The sequence below is a fragment of the Ambystoma mexicanum genome, chromosome 12 (genome assembly GCF_040938575.1).
Source record: "Ambystoma mexicanum isolate Mex_15411 chromosome 12, UKY_AmexF1_1, whole genome shotgun sequence".
In the NCBI taxonomy this organism is placed as follows: domain Eukaryota; kingdom Metazoa; phylum Chordata; class Amphibia; order Caudata; family Ambystomatidae; genus Ambystoma; species Ambystoma mexicanum.
This window is the reverse complement of record NC_090936.1, coordinates 593,386,750-593,405,832: the sequence shown is the minus strand read 5'-3', so window position 1 is coordinate 593,405,832 and position 19,083 is coordinate 593,386,750. Positions and strand designations below refer to the sequence as shown.

The 19,083-nt window shown below is 50.9% G+C and overlaps 1 protein-coding gene across 1 annotated transcript in view; it reads left to right on the top strand.

Annotated features, from left to right (window-relative positions):
* The window catches only part of CORO1B (coronin 1B), a 261,148-nt gene that overhangs the window by 168,150 nt on the left and 73,915 nt on the right, over positions 1–19,083 (top strand). The window lies entirely within an intron of this gene.

Below are 19,083 nucleotides of genomic sequence, written 5' to 3'. Positions count from 1 at the left end.
GCCCCAAATGGGAAAGCAGATTCAGGCAGAAACAACGCGGTTGTGTTGGAAAACGTTGCGGTTTTTCTTTCCGAGTTTCTCAGACTCCTCCGAGGCGGAGGAGCCTGAGAAACCTGGAAAGAAAAACCGCAGCGTTTTCCAACACTAATGTATTTATGTTTGCGGCCGCTTCAAAAGCGACCACAAACATAAATACAACGTTTTTAAAGCTGCGGTTTTTCTAAGTTTTCCGGGCTCCTCCAGCCCGGAAAACGTAGAAAAAAAACCGCACCTAGTGCTTATTTTAAAAAAATAAATAGCACTTACTGAGATTCAGCTGCAGCTTTCCTGCTCTGATCTCTGGTCCCCGTCCTCCGCCTACAGCACTAATGAAGGGAAAGCCACCCAGCGGTAGCCTTTGTTTACTACAGCTGGCTGGCCTTTCCTTCATTAGTGCCGCAAAAGCAAAAGCCAGCACAGGAGGGCCTCCATTTCACAAAATGGATGCGCCCATGTGCTTGCTTTTGCGAATTTTGAGCTTGAATAGCTCAAAATTTTTACATAGGAAGTTTTAAAACGGAGAATGCTAGTATTTTTTTTTTATGTTGCCTATCTATTTTTTAAATATATTTTTTTACTAGACCATCCCTTTAAAGGAATCGGAAGTTAAAGCTTTGCTGCTCCAGTGACTAAGAAGGAACCTACTGCTGCACTCCTTCCCTCTGACGCGGCAGAGACAGCTGGACCACCTTCATTGTCAAAGGGCCCTGTTTCATGGAAACCTCAGGCAGTCCTATATCCTGTCCCAGAAGCGGGTGCCCTTTTGTTGCAAACTCACTCTGCGGTCCTCCATGATTAATGGACCTGTCTTTCTCCATCTGGGGACCGCTGATAAATGTACTAGTTCAATCTCACTCTGTCTCGGTAGCTCCAGGGACCTGTGCTGTCCATTGTTGCCCAACCGAATTGCTGCACGTGCCACCTGAAGACTGAGGTTGTTTGCTCCTCTCCAGTGTGGTCCCAAAGCCGAATCTTCAATAATCCTTCTCTGGGGTTTCCTCAAGCTAACCATTGTTTGAATCCTGCTCCTGAGCCAGTGGATGTTGTTGGAAGTGAGAATCTTCAGTGGGCCCCAGTGGTAACTCTGAAGACCGGACACCTACTTCACACACTGCTGCTGGCTCTGAGCCGTGGAGTGACAGAATGTCTAATAATCCACCCTCTCATGGGTCTGCTGGTCTCCTTTGCACTGGTGCACTATTCCTGCCACTTGAAGGGGTCTTGGTAAGGAAATTCCCTATATGGCATTTCCTGACCTTCGAAGGCGGCCAAGGAACAATATGGCCAAAATAAGAGCAAATACCTTGTGGCAGAGCCATCTTAGGGTGCTAGACTAGACCCCTTTTCTGTAAATGCAAAAGTGCACAAGTAAAAAATATAAAACACAGCACACAGTAGAAAAATATCTGCGCCACCAGCTCATCCTAGGTATATTGTAAAAGTAACCAAGAAGCCATTATAGAAATACAAAGTATCCCAACTGCACTTCACAGTGATGTGTGAATTTGTAACTATACAAGAAATTCACTAAGAGAGACAGTACTGATAGTGTTATGGACTAATCAGTTTCCCCATACGAATGAGCAAAAAACAAGGGAAGTGAGACAGAAGGCTTTACTTAACCTCCAGAAAGTCCAAACAAAGCAAAAAGAAAGTGTCCCATAGAAGTCAATGAGAGGAAATTGACAAAAGAACATCTTTCCTGATGGGCTTTGCCTGAGGATTGTGGCTCGAGGCCCTTGATATAGGTCACAGATTTAGTCGATGCTTGGCATAGCAGACTGAGAGGGTCTTGTGTTTTCCTGTAGGGCCCTGAAAACCGATGCTTGTTCTCAAAATCACTACTTCCTGGTGGTTCTACACTGTTTGAAGTTATCACAAGTAAACCAACCACCTCCTTATGTGGCTGTGCTTTTACTTGGTTTCCATTTAGGCTATTCTCGACACTCGGTGCTTAGTGATATTGTACCAATTCTCAATAGTTTTATGTTGGTCTACATGGTATTGCCTTAATTGTTTCTCAACTATGTCTGGCTCACCCTCACCCAGACCTGTTAGAAGGCATGCATTGGAGGAGCCATCTTGTGTTTACCATGTTTTCATGCAAGACTACAGTGTTGAACTGGATGCCTATCCTGAAGTAACTCGGGTGATCATTTCTGATCTCTAATCCTCTCTGAATAATTCTGTAATTGCAGTGTTTCTGGCCATACAATATTTTGGTATTTCCAAAATCTTCTTCCTGGGTTTTAGTATGGTGGTTTCGAGGGGATTGGGTCCTCCGACGTATTCCATATCTATGACAGTAATCACCACAGCTGTGCTGCTTCGGAAACTTTTTCGGCGTCTGCGTCCTGCGTCGATGACGTCGATGCGCCGCCGTCGAGGACCTCCTCCGCCGTCCGACGTCATCCGATGTGATAAGTAGGACGCACGACGCCAGTAGCCTCAGTTCCGTTTTTTCCGCGAACGTGTTGCTTCGTGTTTCTCGGTTCTAGCCTCGACTCTTTGGAGTTCTGTTCTTTCTGGTTCTTCGAACCTGTTCGTTTGTGAATATTCCTTCGCAGCGATGTCTTCCACTTCGTCTTCAACCCCGCGTCCGGGCTTCAAGAAGTGCGGGGAGTGTGGGTCCAAGATGTCGGTGACTGACTCGCACGACGCCTGCCTCTGGTGCCTCGGGGAGGCCCACGACACGGATGACTGTCGACTGCCTGTCACTCACGTCCAAGGCCTTACGCGAACGTAAGAAGAAATTGTCGGTAGGTCGGGTGTCCAAGCCCCGGAAGTCGAAGTCGGCGGGGCTTTCGACGGATGATTCGAGGGGTGACTCTCCGCGTCATCGTCGGAAGTCTCGTCGGTCTTCTTCTAGGAGTCGGTCTCGCCACTCCTCAGCCTCTTCGAGGCATTCTCGGAAGCGCCGTCACCGGTCGCCTTCCAGGTCCTCTTCCGAGGACTCTGCCCGGCACGTCGGTTATCCCACCAGCCGTGCGACGCCGGAGGAATGGGCTTCCTTCGGGAAGAAAATGTTGGCGATTCTTGAGTCGCAGGGTACTCAACCGTCCGCGCCCCCGAGTGGGGTCGGCCGTGTGAGGTCGAGAGACACCGCTCGCAAGAGTGGTCGGCACGAGTCACGGGAGAGGTCCCGTTCGGACAAGGAGGCTCGTTCTCGCCGTACCCGTTCCAGGTCCCGGTCCTCGACGCGTTCGAGACCGTGTGCACCTGTGATGTCTTCGAGGAAGACATCGACGTCTGAGGCGTCGAGGGCGTCGACAGGCTTTCTCGAGGCTCCGGCTCCGAGGAAGTCGTCGAAGCCGTCGACGTTCAGGTCGTCGAGGGACACGCTCGGGGCTCCGGCTTCGAGGGCTGTGTCGACGCCGCCGATATTGGAGGCGCTGCATCTGACGTCGACGCAGATTTCCTCGACGCCGATCCTCTCGGCGCCGTTGCCAGTTTTCTCGACGGCGGCGCCGATTCGCTCGACGCCATCGACGCCTTTCGTGTCGGAGGTGCCCCGTGTCTCGGGTGTACCCCCTAGGAAGGCTCTGGCTAAGAGCAGGCACTCTCAGGTGCCTTTCCACCACTTGGATTATATTTCAGAGGCGGATGAGGATTCGGTTGGCCTGGTTCCTGATCAGGTGCCGGATGACATTGTCTCGGGGCCATAGTCAATTTGACGATTTGAGGCAGTCGCTGCATGATGATAGTGGTCTGGACACCTCTCCGGAGGTGGAATTTGGTCGGCCTGAGCCTGACTCCCATGCCGATTCCTCATACCGGCGCCTTATGGCTAGGGTGTCTGAGTATCTGGGATGGTCTGCTCCCCCAGGGGAGTTTGTGCAGGATGATCTGACGGACACCCTTGATGTTGGTCCCCCAACTGACCCGGTACTGCCGTTCCATATGGCTTTACAGCGTAGGGTGGGGCGGCTTGGACTGCTCCGGAGAGTCTCCCGGCAGTGGGCAGATCCTTGTCGCGGAAATACCGTCCAGCCAGTGGCGACCCCTGCTACTTGACCAGGCACCCCACTCCGGAAAGTTTGGTGGTGCAGGCGGCCACGGCCCCGGCAAAGCAGGCGTCGTACCCTACCATCCCTCCTGATAGGGACGACAAACGTTTTGATGGCTGGGCGAAGAAGGTGTTTTCTTCTGGTGGTATGGCGCTTCAGGCGGCCAACTCCATTTGTGCCTTGTCACGTTTCACGCACACTCTGTGGAACTGTGTTGCGTTAGCGGCTGAACATATTCCCGAAGGGGACGAACGGGATGGTTTCCTTGCTTTGGTCCAGGATGGTAAGGATGCCATGTGTGAGTCCGTTCAGTCGGGTTTGGACTTAGCTGAATGCGTCAGTAGGTCCATGGCGGCGAGCACCGTGATACGCAGGTTTGCGTGGTTGCGGAAGTCGGGGTTTGCTCCTGATGTGCAGTCCCGGCTCCTCAACATGCCCTTTGATGGTGAACATCTTTTTGGCAGCAAGGCTGACGAGAGCCTTGAGAGGTTGCAGACCTCAAAAGCTGCAGCGAAGTCGTTGGGCGCTGCAGTTCGCCAACCTCCGCCTTTTCGTCCTAGGGGACAGCAGTGGAGGGGTGGCTCCTTTCGCTATTACTCGTCCTTTGGTAAAGCGAGAGGAGCTGGCAGTCAAAGGGGCCAACGCAGGGGTACCAGAGGTGGACGACAAGGTACCCGTGGTGCCAAGGCCGCTCGGGCAGTTGCCTCTTTGCCTTCAGGTAACGCCGCAGCCGCTCCTACTCAGTCATGAGGCCATGTCCCATGGTTCGCCGGTTGGGGGAAGGCTGGCGCAGCATCTTGTAGAGTGGCGTGCCATTACTTCAGATGTGTGGGTTCTGGAGATCATAACCCACGGCTACTGTCTTCCCTTTCGGCACAGGCCTCGCGACAATCCACCGGGGAACCTCTCTTTGAAGTGTCCGGATCCGCTCCTTGCGCAGGAAATTCAAGCCCTGCTGGAGAAAGGCGCCATAGAACTGGTGCCTGTAGCGGAGAGGAACGAGGGTTGGTATTCCCCTTATTTTTTGATTTCCAAGAAAGACGGGGGATTGAGACCCATCATGGACTTGCGCGGTTTGAACAAACTCCTCAGGAAGGACAAGTTCAAGATGGTTACTCTCTCTCTCAAGTCCTCCAGGCCCTTCAGCTTCAGGACTGGTTGGTGTCACTCGACCTCAAGGATGCTTACTTCCATGTGCCGATCCATCCCAAGCACAAGAAGTACCTGAGGTTCGCGGTTGGCGACTCGCACTTTCAGTTTCGGGTCCTGCCGTTCGGTTTGACCTCCGCCCCGAGGGTTTTCACCAAGCTCATGGTGGTGGTGGCAGCGCATCTCAGGCAAGGGGGGATTCACGTCTACCCCTACCTGGACGATTGGTTGATCAGGGGGAGCTCTCCCGAGCAAGTCCTGGATCATCTGTCCGTCGCCTGCCACTCCCTTCACAGGCTGGGCTTCTCCCTCAATTTAAAGAAGTCCCATTTGACGCCGACACAGAGGCTCCAGTACATCGGGGCAGTGCTCGACACTTCCCTGGGGCAGTGTTTTCCTCCCCAGGTGAGGGCTCTTCACATTCAGCAGATGGTGCACAAGTTTCAGCATGCCCAGACGCTCCCGGCGTTCGAGTTCTTGAGGTTGCTCGGCCTCATGGCATCCTGCATTCTTCTGGTGCCAGAGGCTCGCCTGCGAATGAGATCTTTGCAGTGGGCACTCAAGATGCAATGGTCGCAGTCCTCCGGCAGGATGTCGGACCCGATTCAGGTGCCGCCCTCGGTCGCCCGGGACCTTCTGTGGTGGGCCGTCGATGGCAACTTGATGAAGGGGGCTCCGTTTTGGCTTCCCTGGCCGGAGGTGACGATCGTGTCGGATGCATCCCTCACGGGATGGGGAGCTCATGCCAACGGGCTGACAGTCAGCGGTCGTTGGTCTCCGTCGGAGTCCAGACTCCATATCAATCTGTTGGAGCTGAGGGCCGTCAGGCTAGCCCTGAGGGCTTTTCTGCCGACTGTGCGAGGAAAGAATGTCCTGATCCTGACGGACAACACAGTGGCCATGCACTACCTCAACAAAAAGGGGGGGGCAGGGTCACTTCCTCTGTGCAGGGAGGCGATGCAGCTCGAGTTCTGGGCCATCCAGCAGGAAGTTTCGATCTCGGCAGTTCATCTGGCCGGAGTCGAAAACGTGACGGCGGACGCTCTGAGCAGGCAGAGCACGATCTCTCACGAGTGGGAGTTGGCTCAGGAGATTCTCCTGGAGATCTTCGCCCTTTGGGGGACCCCTCAAGTGGATCTCTTTGCCTCCAGTGTCAACCGGAAGTGCGAAAGGTTTTGCTCGCGGGAATTTCCTCCAAGAGGAGCCTTAGGGGACGCGTTCATGGTGGAGTGGTCGTTCCCGCTGCTGTACGCGTTTCCTCCAGTCCCCGTCATCCCGCAAGTGCTGCGGAGGTTACGGAAGTTCGGTTCCCGGATGATCCTCATTGCTCCGGCGTGGGCTCGGAGGACGTGGTACCCGGACCTTCTCGACTTGTCCATCTGCCCTCCACGTCGTCTTCCCTACCGAGACGATCTGCTCTCACGGGAGGGGGGTCAGGTTCTCCATCCAGAGGTCGGATCCCTCAACCTTCACGCTTGGCTTCTGAAAGGTTGAGGTATAAGGATTGGGACCTCCCTGAAGACGTGATGGAGGTGTTGCTTTCGGCCCGAAGGCCCGCAACTAAGTCTCTGTACCGTTGCCGTTGGCGTAAGTTCTGCGACTGGTGCAGAGTTCAGAATGTGGATCCTTTTGCATGTGACATCCCCATGGTTCTGTCCTTTTTGCTTTCTTTGGCCCACAGGGGCTTGCAAGTGGGTACCATTAAAGGTTACCTGGCGGCGCTGTCTATCTTTAAGCGCTCATCTGAAGAATGTTCTTTCTTTAAAATCCCTTTACTTTCGCAGTTTCTGAAAGGGCTCACTAATGTGTTCCCTCCGTCGCCTTTCCTGGTGCCCGGTTGGGATTTGAACCTTGTTCTTAGGTTTCTTATGGGTGCTCCGTTTGAGCCTTTACATTCTTGCCCTTTGAGGCTGTTGACTTTGAAAACTGTGTTTTTAGTTGCGGTTACTTCCGCTCGCAGAGTGAGTGAGTTACAGGCACTTTCTGTTAAGCCACCCTTCACTGTATTTCACAAGGACAGGGTTGTCCTTCGAGTTCGTCCTTCTTTTCTTCCAAAGGTAGTGTCGTAATTTCATTTGGCCCAGAAGATTGTTCTTCCGGCATTCTATCCTCCTCCGCATCCTGGTAAGGAAGAGGAGAGGCTCAATAGGCTTGATCCTAGGAGAGCTTTGAGCTTTTATGTTTCTCGCATGTCCCGGGTCAGAGTGGACGATCAACTCTTTATTGGTTACGCTGGTAAGCGCTTGGGGCAAGCTGTGACGAAACAGACTTTGTCCCGCTGGATTATTTTGGCCATCTCGGAGTGTTACCGTTTGGCGGGCAAGGACCCACCGGCTGGCTTGCGGGCCCATTCTACCAGGGGCTTGGCTGCATCTACTGCCCTGCAGAGGGGTGTTCCTATTCGCAACATCTGTGATGCTGCCACCTGGGCTTCAGTACATACATTTGTGCGGCATTATTCCCTCGATTCCATCAGAGGGCAGGATCTGGCCTTTGGCAAGGCGGTCCTTTGCTCTGCTATTTGATTGGCTATTCTAAATTTTGTTTCTAAATTCTTTCCCTCCTCCTTGATTTGGTACTGCTTTGGGAGTCTGTCATAGATATGGAATACGTCGGAGGACCCAATCCCCTCGAAGAACAAGTTACTTTCTTACCTGGTAACGTTCTTTCGATGGGATGGTCCGACGACGTATTCCATATCGCTCCCGCCCTGCCTTCCCCGCTGCAGAATTTCTGTTGCGATTGCAGCTTACGTTCCGCAAGGCTTTGTGTCGGACTGGCAGTTGACTTATGTCACACGTTCTGGGGGAAAAAACTACAACTGAGGCTACTGGCGTCGTGCGTCCTACTTATCACATCGGATGACGTCGGACGGCGGAGGAGGTCCTCGACGGCGGCGCATCGACGCAGGACGCAGACGCCGAAAAAGTTTCCGAAGCAGCACAGCTGTGGTGATTACTGTCATAGATATGGAATACGTCGTCGGACCATCCCATCGAAAGAACGTTACCAGGTAAGAAAGTAACTTGTTCTTCTTTCAGCACACGTAACAAAAGGATGTCGTTGCTTAATCGGATAATGGGCGGCAGGAGTTGTAGCATTAGTCAAAGGCACAGAGCTGGCGGTTGTGTCCGGGTGTAGAGAGAGAGGAGGACCACAATTGGGATACAGAGCTCTGCATTCTTTGTATTAAACTCTTAAGACAATTATACTTTGGCATTGTTTCCAGGTATCAAGCACATTTCCTCACTTGTTCACAGGGTTTCTTTAGAGCATAACAGGCTCTCCAGGGGATAGGGTAGCAGAGCGGCCCAGGCCTAATTCATTAGAAGATTGTCCACAAAATATTTGTTTACAAATTTATATATGTTAAGGTCCAGCTAAATTGCGCAGATTTAACGCAACAAAACCCTTGAAATTTGTCGAATATGGGAAGTCGCGACCAGATTAACTTGGTGCTTTCCCGTTGATGTCCCCACAATGCCATGTCCCCCATAATTCAATTTTGTAGGTCATTGTGAATCCCTTCTGTTATAATATGTATGTGCTCATGGGCTTTGCAATGGGAACGTGCCGAGTTAAGCTGGTCATGACTTCTCGCACCTGCAGAATTTCAAGGGTTTTGTTGCGTTAAATCTGCTCACCTTACCGAGTTTTTTTTTTTTTTTTTTTTTTTTTATTTTTTATTTTTTTTTGGGTGCATTTTAAATGTTTTGTTATACCATAGTTTATTCAAAGCCACGAGCCGTGGCCACTGTGCGTGTTGCACCAATAGGATTTCTTTGGGGCTCACTAGCCATGGCCTTTGGGCATGGACAGTGTCCACGATCCACCTATAGGTTTCCTTTGGGCCCACTAGCCACAGCATTTGGCCATTGCTGGTGGTCAGAGTCTTTGGCCGTGGCCACTGTACATGTCGCACCAATAGGTTTCTTTGAGGCTCGCTGACCAGGACCACTGGCACAAAGTCAGATTTCCCCCTGCCTAGTAGATGTGATCACAATAGAAGCCCCGCCACCCCATTTATTTTTTCCCTAGTTTTTGTTACCCCGATAATTATCATGGTATTACTGCGATAATCGAACTACAATTACTGCGGATTAATGTCCCTTTATTGTATGTAGGACAGTTTTTCAGAAGTCCAACTAAGGGCTTAGTAAAACCATTCAACTGAGGCAGTACAAGACTCCACTCTTAGTATAAGGCTGTACCATCTGAGTTTATGGTAGCGTAGACAGAGCAGCCAGGCTTATCCTAGGAGGGAGAGAGGGCTGTAGAATCAGCACAAATTAAATTGCAATACAAAGGTCCAAAGAAACACTGAAACACTATTGATTTATTTAAATACAGGTAGGCCCAGATAAATTTAGGGGTAAATAAGTACTATCACACATTACATGTAATCACAATTATAAAAACACACTATACTTGAAGGTACACAGAGCAAAGTATAAACCTTATTTGGAACACCTGACAGTAGTTCTAGGGAAGTCAAACCTTTTCATACACATTCAGTATAGGTTGCATCTATTCTTGGGGTAAAAACCAATGGTTACTTTCACAAATACATTCAGTAATGCAAGGGCAGTAGACCCTGCCAATTGTACAGTGACTCTCAGTACAAATCACATAATCCTTCAACTGAACAGTGTACTTTTTTGTGAATAGTGGAACACTTATTCCAGGCACAGTAAAAACCTATAACTACTTTTGTGATGAGTTATACTAGGTTAGTAAAACCGAAGGATGTAATATGCAATTACAGGTGCTTTTGAGATCAGTGAAACACAGATTGAGATAAGCAGTAACTCTTGTAACTTATTTTGGGATGGCACACACTTGACTCAGGGTAAGTAAAACCCATATACTTTTTTTTTAATATCATATTGAAATCCAGGTTAGATCTTTCCCAGCTATACAAGTACCTTGTGTGTGACTTATGAGGGACAGTTAGACTCGGAGTCTTTGGTTCTGTCTACAACAGCACAGGGAAATCAAAACCCAGTGTTACACTTTACTGAATGACTCAGTTATTCTAGGTAGGCAACAACCTTATTTTGGACATGCTAACAGCAAGTCAGGGAAAGCAAGACCCAGTAGAGGGACACTCATACAATTATCTTAACAGGCATAATCTGGTGAAACCAACACATTACTTTTGGGAAGAGGCAGAACCAAATCACAGGTGAGTAATATACCCTCACATCTACTTTCTATAAGAATGGCAAAATGGTTTCTAAGGAAAGAAATAGGTTAACCATACTTTTAAGAATAGTGCATCACACATCCACGGTAAGTAAGAACTTTTGTAACTGTTCATTCTTAGTTACAGTTACCAACCAACTCTTTTACAAATAAGTAACTTTTAAACACATTCTCTTTTCTAGGCAAAAAGGCACAGTCCCTTAAACGTATTTCCCTTATTCTTGGAGCATGAGTGGTCTCAGTGGCAGAAGGTGGTCAATAGGATCTAGTGACCAACAGGCAGTGTCAGAATAGGTTCTTAAGTAGCAAAGGTCAAGAGTTCTTTGGGAAGACTGGGCAAACATATGAGTACTTTACTTCTAGAGTTAGAAGAGGGTCGAGCGGCTTCACATAAGACACCCTAGCAGGATTCTAGCAGTGGGACTGGGTGCACTGGATGAGAGCCCTTCCCAGCACAGAAAGCACCCCACGGCTACACAGAAATCCTAACAGACTTAAGGTAAGCACATACCCAAGTCTACACAACCTTGAAGATTTTGCAGCAGGAGAACTTTAGGATCTTCAGCCAAATACCCGGTCAGTGGATTCCTTGTCGTGGTGACTGAAAACAAGACCTCAGAAGGGACTTTGAAGCAAGGATCAATGGAGAAGACTCTAGGCAGTGTTCCTTGCGGCTGGATGCGGCTCTGCGGATTTGGCGCCTTTTCAAGGAGCACAGAAGAAGACAGAAAATTGTGGTTGAATTCTCGTCATTACAAAGGTCCAGCACTCTGCTGTTGAGGGGACTTTTCAGACTCGATTTGTGTCTCTAGAGATACATCAGGATGCACACGAATTTTCATTGAGATTTGTAATTCGGAAGACCGTGCACCGCATGATGGCTCGAGGTCCCATAGTATTGGGGTATTGCAGCAACGCATGGGATGGCTCAAAATGCAGTTCTTCTTGAGTCTAGTGGGTCTCACCAGGCTCTGGGTCATCATTTTTGGAGTCCCCAGGTCGAATGGAAACTAGGGCTACAGCAGGCTCCGTTACACAGCAAACTCTCCGGTCGCTGGAAATCGTTTCACCCGCTTTTCCTTCATCCACTTCGGTTACGGTCCCAGTGGTCGACTTGTCTTCAGCTTTCAGGTTTGCAGTATTTAACAAGGACTACAGCACAACTTCTGAATTCTCTCCCTGCATTTTACAACAAGGGGTGGTCTGGTTGTCCAATCAGGACAGCCAGCTCCTCACTGGGATTTGTCCCCATTCAGGCAAGGGGGAAGACAAAGTTTTGGACTCCTCCCTTGCTTCCTGCCTTCACAGACCGACTGGAGCCTGGGAGGGGAGGCCAGGGGACTCCCATCGAAGATAAAAATCACACAAAAATGCAAAACTGCAGTCCCAGACTTCTGGTCCGATCTGGAGGATGGCAGATCCTTTGCTCTGATATGAGGACCCTAGATGAGTATAAAGATGAAGAAGCCATCCAGCAGTGCCAGAGGAAGCAAAGATGAATCCCAGAACCAAGAGCCAGTTCAGGTGCATTGTGTAGTTCCAGGAGCAATTCAGCGGCATGGTTCACCTGAGACCCCCGAAAGCTGCTTTCGCTGAGAAAAGAAAGAGGGTGTGGGGGGGGTGTGGGTGCCCTGGATGCAAGGGCTGGGACTGTCTGGTCCCATTACAGATCCAGTTGCCTGAAAGTCTGTTGCTGGGCAGATGTTAGGGCAAGGGGTTATCCATGATTGCATAGTCATTGCCAGTTTGCATGCTGCACATCCTTAACATTGGTGGACCTGGGCTAGCTTCCAGGCCAGATCTTTGATGAAAGGAGGACTCCTGCAACCATTCTTCAGACCACCATTGGTGCGAAGCCAAGAGCAGTCTGAGTAGGACCCCTGCAGCTAATTGGCACCAACTCTAGTGAAGTCCTGCTCCTCTACTCATGGAGACCCTTGTTGGTGCTTCAACACCCTGGATGGTTGGGAACGACCAGCCTCAACCCCTGCTCGAGGATCTGTGCTTTTGAAAGTGTCTCTGGACCAACTAGGGGACTTACCGGCTCTCTCCTGGTCTTCCTCTCTGCAGCCGTCGCCGTTCCGAGTGCATCCTTGTAACCGGGATGATCTTCAATTTTCACAACAAGACGCCTGCTCCTGCATTTTCAGCCTTCTGGCATCTACGGAAGCCGTGCAGGACCTACTACTCTGTTGGTGCCTGGAGGATCGCCTGTCTACGCCCAACTGTAGTGGCTCGCATTACGATCACTCTTCACATCCTACAAGTGTCCTGAGGTAGTCTTCTCTGCAGAAGTCTTCTCTTTTTCTTTTGAGTGTTCAGCTGGAAGGTGTATTGAACCGATATCTAGCACAGTGACCAACCGAAGATGAATCCTGTGCCAGAGACCTCTTCACCCACAGTCCCTGGGCCTTTGTCGACCAGACCAAACACAGAAGACTGTGTCCCCAATGAATTATGGAACCTCTGGAGAAATCGAAGTCGGGGTGGGGGGGGCAGAATAAATAAACATACCTGTCCTGTGAATGATCCCCCACACCCCCTGTTCTCCATGGGGTTACATGGGTGCAAAGTCCTGTCCCTACACTACTTTCGTGACTTTGGTTGGTGAAGGCCTGGTCAAGGATCCCTTCCTACGCCTATCCTAGTGACTGATTGAGTTAGTTTGCTCAACTGAACTTTTTGACCATAACCACTGGCATGGACCAACTGTCTTTAACCTACCTGTGAAGTATAACTTTGGAATGGATGACTTTAGCATACAAGGTCACAAACCATCTTGGGTGTTTCAAGTGTTAATGGAGCTATTCGGTGGTGTCTTTACTGAATTGGATGCATTTACGTACATGCCTGTATTTCACTGGTTATTGAAGGATATACTTTCTTCTAAAGGGTAAATGTATATATCTGATTTATAGTAGGCGTGTGACAATATTCGACTAGAGGTCTTGCTTATAGTAGATTTTAAAGTCCTAATCTTATATTTTTGTACCTACCAGTCTTGAATTATTGGTGGTGTTCTGGGTGGACTCACTGTAGACCTAGACCACTCGAAGCCCTCCTCCTAGAGTAATCCTTGCTGCTCTGTTACCTTACCTTGCTTGGGTTTGGCTAGCCCCCAGTGTCTCCCTGTTCACCAAAATAAGGAGGCCTTACAAAATCCACCCCCAGCAACTTTCCCTCAATTTTTATGGATCCCCAAATGTTTTGCTTTTATTTATTTTTATCTGACCCAAACGTTTTACAGTGCAGTTAAGTCTTCAGCTTCAGTACACTGGCTTTTCAACATTTTTTTTATGGAGGAAACTGACATGTCCTTCAGGCTGTCAATCCTGGGAAACATTGTTTCTCCAGCATGGGGTCTGGCGTGGATTCACATGCTCATGAATATTCCCAGTCTTCAGGCTGGGAATCCTTGGTCAAAGAAAACATGTTTTGTTTCTGTCTTTCTCCTATAAACCAATCACTGAGTTCTGGGTCATACTGCCCCTAGCGCATGACTGCCCTCTACCTAAGCCCCTCCTCAGGCAGCCATCTTCAGATTTTTACAGCACGTTCATGTGTTGGGAGTACTCGCGTTTTGTTCTTCGAGCTTTCTGCGTTTTTCATGTTTTTTGCTTGGAAAACTCTTTTCGGTTCAATTGAGCCTGTGTGCACAATCGCTTATCCTTACGATTAACGGGGACCCATTTTTTGGCATCTTTCATCGCCCTTGAAGGGCAGAAATCATTGAGTGTTTCTTCTTGGAAGCTTCCAAAAGTTCATCAGGCCTACACCGCGCCAGACCATGTCGGAAGAGAAGGACTAAGCTTCCCTCTTCAAACTGTGCACCAGCTGCGGTTTGTGGAATGCGTTCAGAGATGACGAGCATTCCCAGTGCCTGTATTGTCTCCACCCAAAGCATAAGGAGGAAGATTGTGAGATCTGCTGTGGCTTCTCCAAGATCACAATGAAGGATTGACATGTCCGGTTGGCGACGTGGCTCAAGCCCAGGGCCTCTAACCTGGGTTTTTCACAGGGGCACGCCTCTTCTGGATCTGGATCCAGCCAACTTGAGCGTGCTTCTAAGTCCTTTGAGACGCTCCATCCGTGAGGGCCCAAGACCAGGCCAAGCACTGGGAGTGAAGCAGGTTTTGCGACGGTCGGGGAGCGTTTGTCTGCCTCGATCTCCAGCAATCGCTCCTGCTCTTCGTCCAAAAGAAAGTCAGCTAGCCCAGGGAAGCTGCGGGAGAAACCGGAGAAGGCCAAGCAAGACAAGGTGTCCGACCTCCCCATCAAGGCCCAGGTGATCCAAGCCAAATCGTTCTCCTCGATCGAGTTGGTGGTGGCCTCCCTTTTAGAAGTCAAAAGGGGCTGACCCAGTCCAGGGTACCCCAGTGGCAGCCAGAGTGGCTCTTCCTCCCAGGCGGGAGGCTTCGTCCAAGCCAGTAGAAAAGACTCTGGAGGAGAGGATGCCGGACTTTAGCCCGATAACCGACCTCTGTAGACCCGAAGAAGGGGGGGGTTCAGGGGGTGATTGGAAAAGAACTCCAGGCACAGACATTTCTTTGTCTGAGGAGGAGATAATTTCCGTCAACACCATCCAGGGTGGTGACGGCGATGGGAACGTCAAGGAGACGCCTGCCCGAGGCGATGACAACGTCGATGCGGATGATGACATGGGCGCTGGGCCCAGCTACACTGTTCCCCAGGTGCCTCCTAGAGACCTTTCGCCAGCTATCCTTTCAACCCTCCACACGCTGGTGTTGGCGATTCCCCGGGGAAACCACTGGCGAAGAGGAGGAGGAGGAGGAGTCGACATCCTACACCTCCATTCCAACCGTTGCTGCCCTCCTCTCCTCCCACCCCCACCCTAGGGGGACGGACATGGCGACAACAGACACAGACAACGGCGGCATGGGAGACCCTGCATCACCGCCGCCGAGAGCTTCTCCACCGGGACGAGATGGGATCCTTACATTGCATGATCGCTTGACCGTCTGAGCTTTTCCAGCTCACCACGGAAGAGAAGGGCTTCCTGTACCAGTGCCGGAAGGCGATAGGGAAGACTATTCTGTTGGTACCACTCCTGGATGACGTCTGGGATGAGGGGCTGACTCTGCTGAGGAACCCTGCCTCAGCCCCAGCTAAGAGACCGACTTGAAAAGAAATACCGGGTGCCGGAGTCTGTGCCCAAGTGTTTGGGGTTTCAGCCATTGCCAGACTGTGTTCTCAGAGGCCGTCAGGAAGAAGTTGTAGTTTGTTGTCTTCTTCATATGCACCTCCTGACAACGAGGGAAAGAAATTGGATTCCATGGGTAGAAAGGTCATGTACTCTGCAGCGACTACGGTCAAGGCGGCCAACGCCTTAGCGATTGTGGCCTTTTACGACCAGGAGCTTTGGTACAAGATGGATTTGCTCTTGGATTTCCTCCCCGATGACAAACAGGTCGAGGCTTTGGAGATCCTCCAGGAAGGCGAAGTGGCGTCATATTGTGCCATCAGTGTCCCTGGACATTGTGGACACAGGTTTCTGCCAGAATGGGAAACAGGGTTTTCGTTTGCCGTTGTGGCTGGCTCAGGGCCACCAACCTTAGACAAGAGGTCCAGATGAGGGTCCTGGACATGGCCTTCTCGAAAAGGTTGTCTGTCGAACTGCATTGATGAATCCCTCCAGGCCATCAAGACCGACACAGACGGCTTGTGCTTTGGGCACTCTGCAACACCGGCAGTCCTTTCGTTCCTCAGGAGTGAAGTCTAGCAGGTCTTCGAACAGTTTTGGCATGGGCTCATCCTCTTACCACCAACACTCCTGTTCCTCGACCCAGTAGTCCAACAGGGATCGCTCCAAGGCCTTCGGCAGTGGCCTCTGTCGTCGTCGTCAAGTCTCCCGGGGCGACACTCCATCCTCCAAGCCGGACTGAACCGGCCAAGACGTCGGACCCCCGCACCCCGGTGGGAGGCCGGCTGGCTAACTTCGTCAGCGTGTTGAAGACCATTTCCACCGATGATGGGTGCTGGGCACTCTCGCCCATGGACACACTTTAGAATTTCAACTGAAGTGTCTGCGAATACTACTAGTGGCCCCACAGGAAACGTCCATCCCTTAGCTGCTGCTGGAAGTTCAGGCCATGCTAAGAAAAGGGGCGATAGAGCTGGTTCCAAAGCAACGGGGGGGGGGTCCGGAGTTTACTCAAGATACTTTCTTGTAAGAAAGACCGGGGGCTGGAGGCCCAATCTCGACCTACGACGATCCAACAAGTACATAAAATCCCAGAAATTCAGGAAGGTCATGCTGCAACAAGTGCTCGGCCAGCTGGAGGAAGGAGACTGTCGTCATTGGATCTAGAGGACGCGTACTTCAAAGTCCTCCTACACGAAAAGCATTGCTAGTTCCTGTGCTTCGTCGTACAAGGGAAACATTACCGGTTCAAGGCGCTCCCCTTCGGACTGAAGTCAGCGTTCAGAGTCTTCACCAAGTGCCTGGCTCCAGTGCCGGCCCATCTACGTCTACAGGGTATTCATGTGTTTCCTTACCTGGACAAGTCAAGGGACATCGCCGTCAATCACATGGCGAAGACCGCCCGAATGCTGACGGACCTGGGGTTCTCGGTTAATTTTGCCAAGTCCTGCTTGACTGGATGCATCCGCTTCAGGAGTTCCTCCATGCCCATTGGGTCCAGGTGTCCGGAAGCTTCCAGGACAGGATCGAGCTTGACGAGAAGTTCGTCAAGCGATAAGGTGGTGGGGCATGCGCTCCAACATCGCCGGAGGCACGGACTTCCAGAGCCCACCATACTAGGAGACGGTCACGACACTCTTCCCTGGAAGGATGTGGTGCCCACACCGGACGTCTTCACGTCAAATGCCTGTGGCTACAGAAGAGAAGATGCTAAACATCAACGTATTTGGAACTGCCCTCGGATCGTTTCTGCCATCCCACAAGGGCACAGTGGTGAGGGTCTTTCCCGACCATACCACCACAATCTTTTACATCTGTAAGCAGCGGGACACCAAATCCCCAGCGCTCTCCAAGGAGGCGTAGGACTTGTGGTACTGGGCCGTTGCCCAGGGGATGTTCCTCATTCCGTTTCACCTGGCAGGAGTAAAGAACAGTCGCCGAGTGCCAGATGTTTGCCAGCAGGTTCCCCCGGCCTGGGCACATGGAGGACGCATTCTCCTTCCCTTGGGAAGGCCTGTTTCTATACACGTTCCCTCCATTGAGCCACTACTACTTCGGTTCATCACTCAACTCAGATCTGGTACCCGAGCCTTCTCAGCATGTCCGCCTCCCCTCCCCTCCAGTCAAGCTGCCAGTGGTTGCCGATGTCCTCGCCAGGGAAGGAGGCGCAATTCTGCATCACGACCCAGGATCTCTGAACCTGAAGGCCTGGCTCCTGCAGCATTAGAGTTTGGTGGTTACGAGTTTCCGTTAGACTGCAAGGAGCTACTTGCCAGGGCGCCATCGACTTTGAAGTGCTACGGACAGAAATGGAAGCGTTTTGCGCCTTGGTCCTGGTCGCAGAAGATCAACCCTCTGAGGGTCACGGCCCCTCAAGTACTTTCATATTTACTGTAATTGGCTAAATCGGGGCAGGCGCACGCCTCCATCATGGTACATCTGGCAGCTATCTCCCACTACACCTGGTCTCTGGGGCAGTCTTCACTGTGGTCGCACCGTCTAGTTAAGGAATTCATCAAGGGACTTTTCTGCTCGTTCCCGCCGGTGAAGCCTCCGGCCCCAACATTGGAACTCAATGTGGTACTGACTAGGCTCATGGGGGGGCCCCCGTTCGAGCCTATGCATTCACCTCCGCTCAAGTTTCTATCGTGGGAGACTGCTTTCCTTGTGGCCATCACCTCTGCAAGAAGAGTAGGCGAGATCCAGGCCTTGTCCTACAAGCAGCCTTACTCGACTTTCCACGAGACGAGGGTGATGCTGCGGACACACCCCTCCTTCATGCCCAAGGATTCGTCGGAATTTCATCTCAACGAGCCGTTGGTGATACCTGTCTTTTTTCTGACTTCTTCGTCGCTGGCTGAAATGACTTTGCACTTGCTGGATGTGGCTCGAGCGCTGATGTTTTATGTGCCCGCACAAAGAGTTTCTGGAAAACCTCTCAGCTTTTTGGTCCTGTGAACCATGGGAAGGCATCTCTCCGGCTGCATCACTCATCGTCACCGGTTGGCAATTGACCACTGCCTGGCCGTCCGAGAGCCCTTTCTACCAGAGCGTTTGCAGCAACGACGGCATTCCGGTCTAGTGTGCCCCTGCTGGACATGTGGAGGGCTGCTACGTTCAGGTCTACGCTCCCCTTCATGAAATTCTACTTCGTCGACAGGGATTGCAAGGAGTCAGAGTTGGCCAAGAAGTGCTACGCAACCTGTTTGCTTGAAGGCGAGCCAGGTGAGGATGTAAGAGTAAAAGTCTTCTGTTGATCCTTGCCACCTCCCGTGGTTGTGTATGTATGTATGTATGTATGTATGTATGTATTGCTATGTATTCTTTATTCATGAGCATGTGAATCCTTGCCAGGCCCATGCTGAAGAACAGTTACAGGTAGGTAACTTTGTTCCTTGTGTTTGGGTGTTTTGTGCGTATTGCAGTTGGGGCTTGCCCTTTGAAAGCTGTACCCTAAATAAACACATTCATTTGATTGGTGAGGTCAGTAAAATGCCCATTTCTCTTGAGATCCATAGTGCA